The sequence below is a fragment of the Myotis yumanensis genome, unplaced genomic scaffold (assembly GCF_028538775.1).
Source record: "Myotis yumanensis isolate MYYU_CA2020_CCGP unplaced genomic scaffold, mMyoYum1.0.hap1 SCAF_18, whole genome shotgun sequence".
In the NCBI taxonomy this organism is placed as follows: Eukaryota; Metazoa; Chordata; class Mammalia; order Chiroptera; family Vespertilionidae; genus Myotis; species Myotis yumanensis.
The window spans coordinates 23,962,393-23,976,463 of NW_027223769.1; the positions used below are offsets into that span (position 1 = coordinate 23,962,393).

The following is a 14,071-nucleotide window of genomic DNA, read 5'->3' on the forward strand; positions in this document are numbered from 1 at the left end:
CCACTTAATTTTCAGACACTGAAACTGTGAAAAGTGAAACCATGGATAAGGAAGAACTGTATATACTATGTGCAAAGCACTGTATTAGTTAATTATAAATAAAATCGTATTGTTTTTGAGGAGTGAAGATGAAACTTAGTGATACGGCTATTAGCTTATGGGAATAAGCACCCAGATATCTACCTGGATTTTGACTGCATGTCTGACCACATTCAGGTTTGGTCACATCGCTAAGTGAAAAGTGTTGCTGCAATTTGACTGAGCAAGTGATAAATTTTGTTTTTAGTTCAATGAGATGAATAAAAAATAAAGTGATATTGTCTTTTAAAATATTTTATTGTGAAATATTACATGCATACAAAAAAAGTGTCTCCAATAGGTACAGCTCAATGAATTATTACAAAGTGAACATCTGTGCAATGATCTCCAGGGGAAAGAAGCAACATTGGCAGCAACCCAGAAGGACCCTCACACCCAGAAGGACCCTCACACCCCCCTCTCAATCACTAAGCCCCTCACCCCACTAAAGGTAACCACTATCCTCATTTTTATAGAAAACATTTCCTTGCCCTAGCTGATTTGGCTCAGTGAATAGAGCGTCGGCCTGCAGACTGAAGGGTCCCAGGTTCGATTCCGGTCAAGGGCACGTACCTTGGTTGCGGGCACATCCCCAGTGGGGGATGTGCAGGAGGCAGCTGATCGATGTTTCTCTCTCATCAATGTTTCTAACTCTCTATCCCTCTCCCTTCCTCTCTGCAAAAAATCAATAAAATATATTTATTTTAAAAAAAGAAAAAGAAAACATTTCCTTGATTTTCTTTTATAACCTAAGCATGCATCCCTAAACACTATAGTTTTGCCTGTTTTTTTAGATCAATTAAATCACATAGTATGTAATCATTTGCATCTGGCTTGTTTTGCTCTGCTCTGTGTATCTATTTTGTTACATGTAGTCTGTTCATTTTCATTTTAAGTATAATAGTTGACTCTTTGAAAATACTAATATTTATTAATCCGTTCCACTATTGTTTAGTATTTGGGTTGTTTCCCATTTGAGGCTACCCTATATAATAAAAGGCTAATATGCAAATTGACCGAATGGCAGAACGACTGGTGGCTATGACATGCACTGACCACCAGGGGGCAGACGCTCAATGCAGGAGCTGCCCCCTGGTGGTCAGTGCGCTCCCACAGGGGGAGCGCCACTCAGCCAGAAGCCGGGCTTATGGCTGGTGAGTGCAGCGGCGGTGGTGGGAGCCTCTCCCACCTCCGTGGCAGCGCTAAGAACCCCTTGGCAGACATCCCCCGAGGGGTCCTGGACTGCGAGAGGGCGCAGTTGAAACATCACTGCCTCTAGAAGGTCTAACCTGACCTCCCGAAAGTCCCCTTGCTATACGCTCTCAGAGCAATTGTACTTTGCACATATTGAGTAAATTGTTTGTGTGACTAGATATTTATGTCTGCCTTGTTCACCAGAGAGCAAACTCCATAAAGTCAGAGACCTTGACCATTGTGCTCATTACTGGTATATATGCCTAACACAGTGCCTGGCTTAGGGTCAATAAATATTTGCTGAATAATTGGACGGGCAGCTGAACCATTTATTATGAATTCCTTCTCAAAGATTTGTCAGATATTTATTGGTTTTTTACTACCCTGCATTCATTTACCCTTCTTCTGGGATCAATATCATTTTTCCTTAGAAAAGCACTCCACTCCTTACTCCAAACCAGGAATGATTTGCCCCAATATCTCATCTCATTGGCAACAGTGATTGGTTCAGGACAGGGAAAATGACCCAAGGCAAACCGATGAGGCTTAATTATGACTTTATTAGAATTGCTGAAAACTTAGGCCTGTTTTCTTCCTGTTGAGGTTGCTAAGTAATAGGATATGAGCTTGAAGCTGCTGGCAGCCTTCTTGCCCCATGAGAGGAGAGGCTATCTAAGAATGAAGCCACAAAAATGAAAAGCAGTGCCAAGAGACTGTGTTCTGGTTACATCATTTGAATCCTTAGATCAAGCCAAGAACTTTTGAGTTATCTGAGCTAATTAATGTTCCATGACACAAGTGTCATCTGAGCTATATGCTGTGGCCAGTCTCTTGACAAAGCCAATTCCTTATAAATAATTGCAGTCCATCTATTATTTGTAATGTATTACCATAGCATGAATAACTTGAAAGCCATTCAGACTATTACTTGCAAAATCAGTTTCTGATGGTCTTGTTCATTTTGTCAAATACGCTAATTTAAATGTAGCAGGCGAGCTATTCTAAATCCGTGTTTGCCTTACGAAAATATAATAACTTCTCATTTATATACCATTGACTTTGTCACCGCTAAAGTCTAAAGACCAGAAGGCTTGCAGTAACACACAGCGAGAATGCCTTTGGCTTCTACAGCTATTACACATGATGGATGTTCATTTGGAGAATTTGCTTCAACACACACACACACACACACACACACACAAACACCACTCAAAATAATCTATCTTATAAACTCCTTATAAATGTTAGGCAATTCATATTATTTCATTGCAGCAAATTAATAAGCAAATGAATATTCATTTATTAATTTGCTGCAATGAAAGACAGTAAAATTATCATTTATTGCTAACTAAAATTTCTTATTTTCGATCCAACCATCCAATGAGGGCTTATTCATATTTTTATATCAACAACAGATGAAATGGCCCCTTCCTGCTGGTTTAACAAAAATTAAAATAAAATAAAATATTTAGTCGTAGCTGGTTTGGCTCAGTGGATACAGCGTCAGCCTGAGGACTGAAGGGTCCTGGGTTCGATTCCTGAGGACTGAAGGGCATATGTCCGGGTTGTGGGTTCAGTCCCTGATAGGGGGCATGCAGAAGGCAGCCGATCAATGATGCTCTCTCATCGTTGATATTTCTATCACTCTCTCCCTCTCCCTTCCTCTCTGAAATCAATGAAAAAAAAATATATATATATATATATATATTTTTTTTTTTAAGTTGCATCCTACCATTTCTTAGTGACTTCTTTGTGGAAGAAATCGAAGCAAAGAAAAATTTGGGGTGTTTTAATATATTTCCCTAACACAGCAATCCCAAATTCAATTGAACTTTTCTCCAGTATGTTGTATCAATTCTTCTAATCTATGGAATTTTCTAACATGAGAATGTATCTTCTTGTATATCTATAATGGGTTTACTTTTCTTTTTAAAAATATATTTTATTGATTTCAGAGAGGGAGAGAGAGATAGAAACATCAATGATGAAAGAGAATCATTGACAGGCTGCCTCCTGAACACCTCCTACTGGGGATCGAGCCTGCAACCCGGGCATATGCCTTTGACCGGAATCAAACCCATGACCCTAAAAAGGTAAAGATACAAATTATGAACAACAAATATACATCTATCAACAAGTGAATCTAAAAATCAAGTGAATAAATAATCTGATGAACAGAATGAACTGGTGATTATAATAGAATCAGGGACATAGGAAGGGAATGGACTGACTATTCTTGGGGGGGAAAGGGGTGTGGGGGATGCGGGAAGAGACTGGACAAAAATCGTGCACGTATGGATGAGGACAGTGGGTGGGGAGTGAGGGCGGAGGGTGGAGTGGGAACTGGGAGGAGGGGAGTTATGGGGGGAAAAAAGAGGAACAGATATAATAATCTGAACAATAAATATTTAATTTAAAAAAAAACACCCATGACCCTTCAATCCACAGGCCAACACTCTATCCACTGAGCCAAACTGGCTAGGGCGGGGTTTAGTTTTCTTAAATCTATCTATCTTACTTGAATTCAAGAATGCATACTCAATTAGGAATACTCTTTAACAGCTTTTAATCCTTTTTAACAAGCTACTCTTGTAAAGGACTTCTTTTGTCTGCCCAGTATAATCCCCCCTCCCAGTTTTCCTTCTCCCTGTAAGAACCCACTGTCCTGTCTGGAAGGGGTAGGCAGATCTGACCAATCATAGTATCCTATTCTCCTATGCTCTGATTGGTCTTATGACCCTAATAATGCCAATCAGAGTTCTTTCCTTGAATGATAGCTGGATTTTTTTCTTTGGGCTTGCTGGGCTGAAATGAGTTTAAAGCTATTGACAGCATCTTTTTCCTCACATGGAGATGGCTTTCTGCAGAAGAAAGCAAGGAGATAAAAGCAATGACCCAGTGATTCCACTTCTAGGAATATATCCCAAGAAACCAGAAACACCAATCAGAAAGGATATGTGCACCCCTATGTTCATAGCAGCACAATTTACAATGGCTAACATTTGGAATCAGCCTAAGTGCCCATCAGTAGATGAGTGGATTAAAAAACTTTGGCACATCTATGCAATGGAATACTACGCCACAATAAAAAAGAAGGAATTCCTACCATTTGCAATAGCATGGATGGAGCTGGAGTGCATTATGCTAAGTGAAATAAGTCAGTCAGAGAAAGATAAATATCACATGATCTCACTCATTTGTGGACTATAATGAACAACATAAACCGATGAATAAAAACAGATCCAGAGACAGAGAAGCACACTGGTAAATATTGACTATGAAATTCTTAGTGCATTGCTCACACAGGGCTTGGCCAGATCAATTCCTATTAAAAGTATGAAAAGTATGTCTCCACCCTGCATCTCTACTAAGAACAACAATAAAATTTTCTCCTAAAATTAAAGAGCATTTTCACTTCCAGTAATGGCAGGTAACAGTTGAACCAACCATTCATGTAAACACAACTAAAAGCTCTAGTGAAAAATTTTTTCAACTAAAAAAATTTTTAATCTCCTTAAAAGTATTAAAGAGCTGTCAAGATAATAAGCAATAACTAGAGGAAATCAAACACCAGAGAAGTAAGCAAGACACTAGGAATCCACTGCCACTTCTGCCCTTAAAGCATTCGTTAATCCAAACACCCTTTGGCCTTTGGTTTTGGTGGCCTTGCTGGGCAATGAGATAGAAGTCAATGATTAGAGTTTGCTCAAAATGGGAAATACAGTGAGAGATCTGCTTCACTTTAGGCTGGGACCCAAAATTAAAACTGGCCTCTGTATCACCATGCCCATTCATCCACAGTAAGTATTAACAACTTGAGTTCTCTGCAAACATTATTTAAAAGTGATCGTGTTTATTAAGCAAATCCTTTTGACCAAAAAAAAGGGGCTAAGCAGAGAAAGAGCATATAAAGAAAAAGAAGGGGAAAATACCGTAAAGTTGAGGTCATTTCTGACTCAGATTTGCAGCCCGGGTTCATACCACTTAAATTGTCTAGAGAACTTCAAACCATGAGCTATGGCAGTCCCAGACTAACAGATCCTGAGTTGCCTGGCAGAAGCAAATATAAATATCCTACAGAGGAAGGCATCCGCATACCAGACACACAAGAAAAGAAGACACCATGAACAAGATTAGCAGAAGCTAAGGATAGCAGAAAGACCTTCAAAGGCTGCATATAGCGACTTATTCGATATAGACTATAAAACAACTATGTTATCATGTTTACAGTACTAACAGACAAGCTTAAAGATATCTTGAGGGCACAGTAATCTAAAAACAAACAAACAAAAATTATCAAAATTTTCTATAGAGGACTGAATAAATAAGATGTGGCACATATATACAATAGAATACTAATCAGCCATATGAAGACATTAAATACTGCCATTTGCAACAACATGGATGGATCAAATGAAAAAAAAACACAAAACCTCATAGATATAGACAACAGTACAGTGGTTAACAGAGTGTGTGTTTGGGGCGGGGGGAGGATAGGGGGATGGGGTAAAGGGTAAAGGGAGTTATATATAAAGTGACAGAGCTTTGACTTTGGGTGGTGGGCCCACAATGCAATGCACAGATGACTGTAAGTAAAGGGTATTCAGACACTGTTACGTTTTATTTAGGTTTGAAAATTTTTAAAAAGAAAATATAGTAGGGGTATGCTGTATAGGGGGACTTTTAAAAGATCCAAATAGGACATAAAGCAATGAAAGACATAGTAACTAAATTCAGAAATTTCTTGGATAAGTAGAAAGCATATTTTAAACAGCCAAAGAGAATATGACTAAACTAGAAAATAAATGAGAAGAATTATGCAGGTCAGTACATAAAGTGAAAAAAAATACAGAAAACACACAAGTGAAGGTAAGAGACATGGAGACAGAGATCTGACATCATTGGAGCCTTGAGTGAGAAAAAAGAGATGAGTCAGAGGTAATACCTAAAAAAATAATAGCTGTGAAATTGACTAAAGTGTTGAAAAAGACCACATATATATTCAAGTCCAACAAATCCTAAGCTTGCTAGATGGGGTGGGGGGGATCCATTCCTAGATTCATCCTAGAGAAGGTGAAGAAAACCAAAAATAAAGAGAAGAAATCACTAAAAGAGCCAATAAAAATGCAGATTATCTTAAAAGGAGCCATAGTTAAATTGAGAGGTGATCTATATACATAAAAGCCTAAGTGACCAGCTGACCAGCTGACCATTCGACCATCCGACTGATAGCTATGACGCACACTGACCACCAAGGGGCAGACACTCAGCTGCAGTTCTCAGGTGACACACCTGCAACCAGAGAGGAGGGAGCCCAATTCCCAGATGCATCACCTGAGAACCGCCTTTTCGCAATCCAGGACGCCTCAGGGGATGTCGGAGAGCTGTTTTCAGCATGATCCCCACAGGCCAGGCCGAGGGACCCCACTGGTGCACAAATCTGTGCACCAGGACTCTGGTTTCTTAATATAATGGAAGCCAGAAGATAGTATCATGCAGTCAAATGTGCTGGGAGATAACAACTGCCATCCTTTAATTCTATAACCAGCAAAAATATATTTCAAGAGTAAAGGCAAATTAAAGACAATTTTAGACAAATAGTGGAAAACTCACCCTAGCAGACCTCCTTCACACTTAGTCGGCACTGACTGTGAATTTAACCTACACTGAAATTTAAGATTCCGCTGTCTGTATTCTGCTATTCTCTCAAACAGTACGTCATAAGAATAATGTACAACTAATAATGCTTAAAATGGTTTTGAAATGGTTAATACACAAATTTACTCCATTTGAACTCTCCGTGATGCTCCAAGTTGTTGTTCATACAAGTTCATGAATCCATGTACATCCATATTGATGTGCCACTTTTCCAAATCGAGGAACCCAAATAATTTGAACTCAGCAGGGATCTCATTTGCCCCTGACTCATAGTAATTTAAGTCTGCCCTATGGTTCTGTATTAATTACAAATAGAAATACCATTACCCATATATAAATTTCGCTTCTGAACAAAACAGGAATCTCTAAGTAGTGACCTCACACTGATTATATTTAGGGACTCATTTATAAAGGTCAATGTCCTTTGCTGCAAATCTACTTCTTATGCAGATGAGGAGTTTAACCTGCCCTATGGCACTGGGCATAATTAGCCAGCTGCACCCTCATAATAAGGTGCAGATGGTTAATTACACCAGCAAATAACTGCTTACTTGTGGGCATAAAAGCCTGTACCTAAAAATCATTGAAAGTGTACTTGGGCCTATTTATGCTCATGCAAACAAAACCCCTTATTTTCCAAAGTTTCATCTGTGAACAGACCACCACAGGCTCCAACTCCACATCTCTGTTCTGGGGGAGGAGACCCATTCACACTGCTGGGGTCTGGTTCAAGGGAGACACCACTGGCCACAGAACCATATATCAGCTGTTGACATATCCCATGGGGTGCTGAATCCTTGTTGAAAATCCCCTGAACTTAATTTGTTGTAACAGGAATTGTAAATAAGGTGAGAATTTGAGAGCCCAAAGTAAATTCTATTATTTTTCAGATAAAAACTCTGAAATGGCCTAGCCGGCATGGATCAATGGTTGAGCGTCTGGCTGAATGGTTGAGCATCGACCTAAGAACCAGAAGGTCACGGTCAGGGCACATGCCTGGGTTGTGGGCTCAATCCCGAGGAGGGGACATGCAGGAAGCAGCCAATCAATGATTCTCTCTCATTGATATGTCTCTCTCTCTCTCTCGCTCTCTCTCTCTCTCTTTCTCTCTCTCTTTCTCTCTTCCTACCTCTCTGAAATCAATAAAAATATATCTTTTAAACAAAACTCTGAAATGAAAGAACTTTTTTTCACAAGCAAACATGTCAACATTGGCTGTCTTAAGAATAAAAAAAGGGGAGAGAAAAGGAGTAGCTACTTCCTACAAACCTTGTTTGGAAGTCCTCTGCCAGCTGCACAGCTCTCAGCGTGCAGCGGTCAGGATGACAGGGATGGGGAACAGAATACTAATCTACTTGAATCTGCACAGAACCTTTCTTCTGAAGAACCCACAGGGTCTGTGAGTCTATTCAGTTTAATTGCATGTTGGGGAAGAGGAGAAGCTGCTTGCCACGGTTTTAATTGCTGAGAACACACTATCTTTTTAGGAGCCATCTGTTTAATTGTAATTACAAACATCGATGTAAAAACACAGATGATTAACAAGGACAAAACTGCCCTACCACAAACAGTTTTAATATAAAGAGCCATCTTGTGAAAGAGTATGTTGCCTTTTCCTTCTCTGCAATATTTCATGAGTTAGCAACTGACAGCCTACCATTTATTACAGAATCTCACTCTGGTAGGACTAAAGTTATTAATTACTATTTTTTTTAGATTGTATCCCTCTGTTATTCCTTTTTATTAAACTTTAATTCCCTCTGAGAGTGACAGGGATTATATCAGAAATGAAATACGTAAGGGCCCTTTTTTCCGCTCTTCCTGCTAAACTTTTGAGATTTTATATAATATACATCACCTATAATTAATTACCAGAGGCGTCACAAAGTATTGCCAGACTAATTTTTTGGCTCTCATAAACACAAATTTCTGCCTTCCTGGTTCTGAAATATGCTTACCACACTGTTATTATTTTTAAAGCCGCAAGTACTGGTAATTGTTTTTAGGCATGAATAAAAATAGCTTAACCTTGAAATTTATTTTAATTAGGGATTTTTCAAAGCCACTGCTGCAAACTTGGGTGGATTGTTTATAATAAAAACAAGCATCAACAACATAGTTGCACAGAACATAGAATTAGGCCAAGTTAATCTCACGTGGGCTTACAACAGTCGTTTAAAGAAATAAAAACATACACAGATGCAGTCAGATTCAGGACATTTGAGACAGCCTCTTAAAGCATGGAGATTTTTTTTTAATGCAACAGATTTATGACCTGCCAGTGAAATTACAAGAGATTTCTTGTGTGTGTGATTTTTTTTTTATTTAAATCATTTCAGACTAATTTTTCTTCAAAGTCAACCATGTTTGACTTTTTGGTATTCATTTCAAGATGAAGAACACTTTAACAATATCATATACTCCAACAAGCCTTTCAATCAAGCACAGAACACTTTTTAAAAGCCCACTCTTCTTCCCTATCACCACAAGGGATAAATATGACCCTAAAAATATCAGAGAATAAAGCACTTTAAATCCTCAAAGAAATGAAAAGACTGACTGCACAGTTTTTCAAATTAAGTTTCAATAGAGGTATTTTGTGATATGTCAATTCCTCACTTATTCTCTGCTCAACCTCAATCCTTCTTGCAGTTGTGTTTTTTTGGGTTTTTTTTTTGCTTGATTTCAAGCCCTTATCCCCCTTGCAAGACATTTTATACGAAGAACAGCCACTTGCTAAGTGCCTCTGTGGTATTAATGAAGAGGTAGATCTTGGAAGAAATCAGTTGAGAGGAAGAGACTGCCCTCAGGAAACAGTTGCTTCTTTATTTTTAAAAAATATATATGTATATATATTATTTTTTATTGATTTGAGAAAGGGAGAGAGAGAGAGAAACATCAATGAGGATCATTGATCGGCTGCCTCCTGCAAGCTCTCTACTCTGGAGATCGAGCCCGCAACCCAGGCATGTGCTCTGACTGGGAATCAAACTGTGACCTCAACCACTGAGCCACACCACCAGGCTGCTTCTTCACCTTTGATGACCGAGTATAATCCGGTCCTCTGCGTTCTGAAATGTGCTCGTCCTGAACCAAATGGTCTTTAACTTTTGAGGTCCAAGTCCCATTGGGAATCAGATAAAAGCTCTGAACTGTCCCCCAAAAGATGAACATAAACACAAAATCTAAAGGTCCGCACACCGTTAAGTCAAGAATCTCTACTTTGCACAGATGCCCAAGTGTACCAGTTAAAACATGGTTTCAACAGTCACAGGCTTTGTGGGCTTCTTTCAAACTTGATGAAAATTTTCATGTTCTAAATGTTTTCGCTGCTAACATGGAGAAGCACATTCTCAACGCTATTTTGAAGCTTGTGAAACTATGCCACTAATTAAGAACAGAGAGTAATTCCCCTCTACTTTGTGATTTCACAGATCGTTCATATACACAAGGCGGAGGTATTGCTGTGTCTTCCTCAGAATAGTTCTCATACATAATATGTGAAAAGAAATGTAAAACCCAAATCTATAACATTTCAAGAAGAAAATCTAAGCTAGGCAAAGAGTTTTAGATAGCACAAACCATAAAATTAAAAATTGACAAATTAGACTTCACCAAAATTTAAAAATTTTTTTACTTTAAAAGACAACTCAATAAAAAAAAACAAACCTGAATAAGACATGGGTAAAAGATATGGACAGATAACTTCACCAAAGAAGAGCTAGAATAACACAAAAAGCACATGTTGTTCAATATCATTAGTCATCAGAGAAATGCAAGTTAAAAGCACAATGAAATAAGAATAAGTCTATATGAGAATAACTAAAATTAAGAAAACTGCCGCCTGCTGGTACAGTTGTGGAACAAGTGAAACTCTCATTCTATGCTGGTGGAAATCCAAAATAGTAGTCACTTGAGAAAACTTTGGCAGTTTCTTATAAAATTAAACATACACTTACCATAGAACCTAGCAATCCCACAGTGCCCAAGTATTTATAAAAAAAAAAACTATGTTGTACAAAAACCTGTTTGTGAATGGTGATAGCAAACTTATTTATCCATAATCACCAAATACGAGAAGCAGCCCAAATGTCCATCAACTGGTGCTCCATCCATTCAACTGAATAGTACTCAGCGGTAATAAGGAATGAAATACTGTTACATGCAACAACATGGATACATCTCAAAGCAATGTGTTAACTAAAACAAGCCAGACAAAAAGTGCTATGTGGTTTATGATTCCATTTATATGACATTCTGGAAACACAGAGAAACCAGATCATTGGTTGCCAGGGACTGGATGTGGGGGAAGGGGATTGACTCCAACTGGCACCAGGGAACTTTCTGAGCTACTGCAATCATTCTGTATACATTTATGTGGTAGCATGACTACATTCTTCAAAACTCCTGGAACAGTACACTTAAAATAGGTGAATTTTATAATATGTAAATTATATATAATTTACAGGTACATTATATAAACCTGACTTTAAAAAAACAGCTAAGAACATAACAGGAGAAAATATTAATTTTAGTTATATTTCAACATAGCATAAAACCATCAATATCCAGGGTGTGTACAGTACACCTACAAATCAACACAAAAAGAACAGTCACATTTAAATTGGACAGAGATAAAGACACACAATCCACAGATCAATTATCAATAGTCAAGAATCATTATAATCTGCCAAGCCGGGTTGGCTCAGTGGATAGAGCGTCGGCCTGCGGACTGAAAGGTCCCAGGTTCGATTCCAGTCAAGGGCATGTACCTGTGTTGCGGGCACATCCCCAGTGGGGGATGTGCAGGAGGCGGCTGATCGATGTTTCTCTCTCATCGATGTTTCTGACTCTCTATCTCTCTCCCTTCCTCTCTGTAAAAAATCAATAAAATATATATTAAAAAAAAAAGAATCATTATAATCAATGATCCAAGGACCTCACTAGTAATCTGGAGAATGAAAACTGTAACAAGTGATAAGCATTACTTTCCCATCAAAAGGACAAAGTCTTAAAAGACTGATAATACCAAGTGTTGATGCGTATGCAGGACAAGTGCAATCTCTATAATAAGACCCCAAAAGAGTTACATCATTTGGGACTATGGATTTCAACTATATTCATACCTAGCTAAATCAAAAGACCAAAAAAAATAACCTTTAAAATAGTGGGGTGATTGTCTTTGCTGTTCCAATCAGTGGGCTGTAGAATGAGATGAGATGGTAGTCCTGAAAATGCTAGTCATTTTCATCAATGCTAGAACAGACTGTATAGTGCAGACTGGAGAGACCACAGAACAACCTCAAGGATTTACCAGCCCACCAAGCAAGGAGTGACGTCCAAGTAGCCACTCAAATGGTGATAGCCTCCTCAACATTCTCAAAGAAGAAACTGAACTATGAAATGGGGGCCACAGCAAAATTTAGAAGAATAAAGACATAACAGAACTCAGAAATTTATCCTTCTACTAGAGGCCCGGTGCATGAATTCATGCACAGGTGGGTTCCGGCTGGCCCACCCCAATCGGGACCAATCCGGCTGAGCCGGCTGTGGGGAGGAGCTGCGGGCAGTTGGCAGGCTGCCCCACCCCTGATTGGGGGGGGGAGATCGGGGCAGGGCCGGCCAGGAGGAGGGGCCATGGGTGGTTGGCTGGCAGGCCCCACCCCCTGGTCGAACTCCTGGTTGAACTCCCATTTGAATTCCAAGTTGAGGGGACACTTTGCATATTAGCCTTTTATTATATAGGATTAACTTATGACAAACAAGAAATGTCTATAAATTATAATTTTATGAAATGTGTTTAAATATTCCCAGAATTAAAGCTTTTCAATGGCTCGGTTTCTGAATTGGGTTGTTCTTGGGTTATTTAAGGGATATTCCCTGAGATATTTTATACTGTGTTCAACTTTGACCTTACCACTGACTTCTGAACCTCACCCAGAAAAATGTGACTCCACCGTATAAGCTCATCAAGGTCACAGATCCTGTCTTAACAATATTGTTTTTTCTGCAAAACACCTAGGTTAGTACTAGACATGAAGTAGGGCCTCAACTACTTGAAGGAGTCAAGAAAAGGAGAGTGGGAATGAATCATGTGGTGAGATAAATACGGGTTGGAGCATTCTGAAATGAAAAGGACAAGACCCAGTAGAGGCAGGGGGCAGGTAAACAGGTGCGCACACAGAGACCGGACATGAGTAGCCAGCATTGGTGGTGGTGAAGAATCATAAGGACAGCCATTCACTAGCCCTGATCATGGGGCACTTCCTGTGTCCAGGTTACTCAACTGTAAAGGCGGATCAATCATTATAGTCACTTCATAGGACCTTTGTGGCTGTGAAATGAGACCATATAGGAGAAGTACATCTGGTTTTGCACTTGATCCCCACACTCATCCTGAGAAGTGAGAGGAGAGGGAGGAGGGGAAGAAGGGGTGTGGCACCCCATTTTCCTGGTGAGGAAATAGTATTTCTGAAATACAGAAAATGATTTACCCTGCCCAAGGCCTCATAGCCAGAAGTTAGACGCAAAGAGGACACCCATGACTACTATCCTTCAGGCCAACCCCTGGCGCTAGCTACCTGTCTGGCTGGGGAATCCCAAAAACAGAAATTGGAGGTTCTGCTATTTTAACGGGGGTGAGACCCAGGGGAGACTGGGAAGGAGTGGGGTCTGGAAAACTTGGAGAGCCCCTGGGACGAAGGGCGAAGGGCGGGAACACGAGGAGGGGATCCCGGGCCAGTCCCCGTGCTCCTCACACTGTGACCCCATAATCATTGCAAGAACCTCCGTGGGACGGAGGTGCACCCCCACCCCTGTCGATTCCGTGCCCGTTCCCCTCTGAGATCCCGCGTCCAACTCACAGATACTGCAATCGAGGGGCTCCCCACCCGGCTCCAAGCCGTCAGCTCTCTTCCCACAACGTGGAGGTCCCGGAGCTGTTGCCATCCGTTGCCACAGCAACCACGGCTCCGCACAGCCCAGCAAGCCGCTCGATGATTGGAGAAGGCAAGCGTCCATAGCAACAGCCAGGCAGAGCTGCTAGTGGGAAAGAATTTGGTTTTCAGGAATTCTTTGTACACCGTCCCTCCCCAAAGACACCTTTAAAGGTGTTTCATGCACAAGGTGTTGCTGTGAGGCT

The 14,071-nt window shown here is 40.0% G+C and overlaps 1 protein-coding gene across 4 annotated transcripts in view; it reads right to left on the reverse strand.

The window, feature by feature from the left end:
* HYDIN (HYDIN axonemal central pair apparatus protein) overlaps window positions 1-13,869 on the reverse strand; it is a 298,798-nt gene extending 284,929 nt beyond the window's left edge. For all 4 annotated transcript variants that reach the window (XM_070397848.1, XM_070397849.1, XM_070397847.1 and 1 more), the window contains exon 1: window positions 13,794-13,869. The gene's annotated coding sequence lies outside the window, so the exon portion shown is untranslated. The remainder of the gene's footprint in view (window positions 1-13,793) is intronic.
* Between the last annotated feature and the right edge of the window lie 202 nt (window positions 13,870-14,071).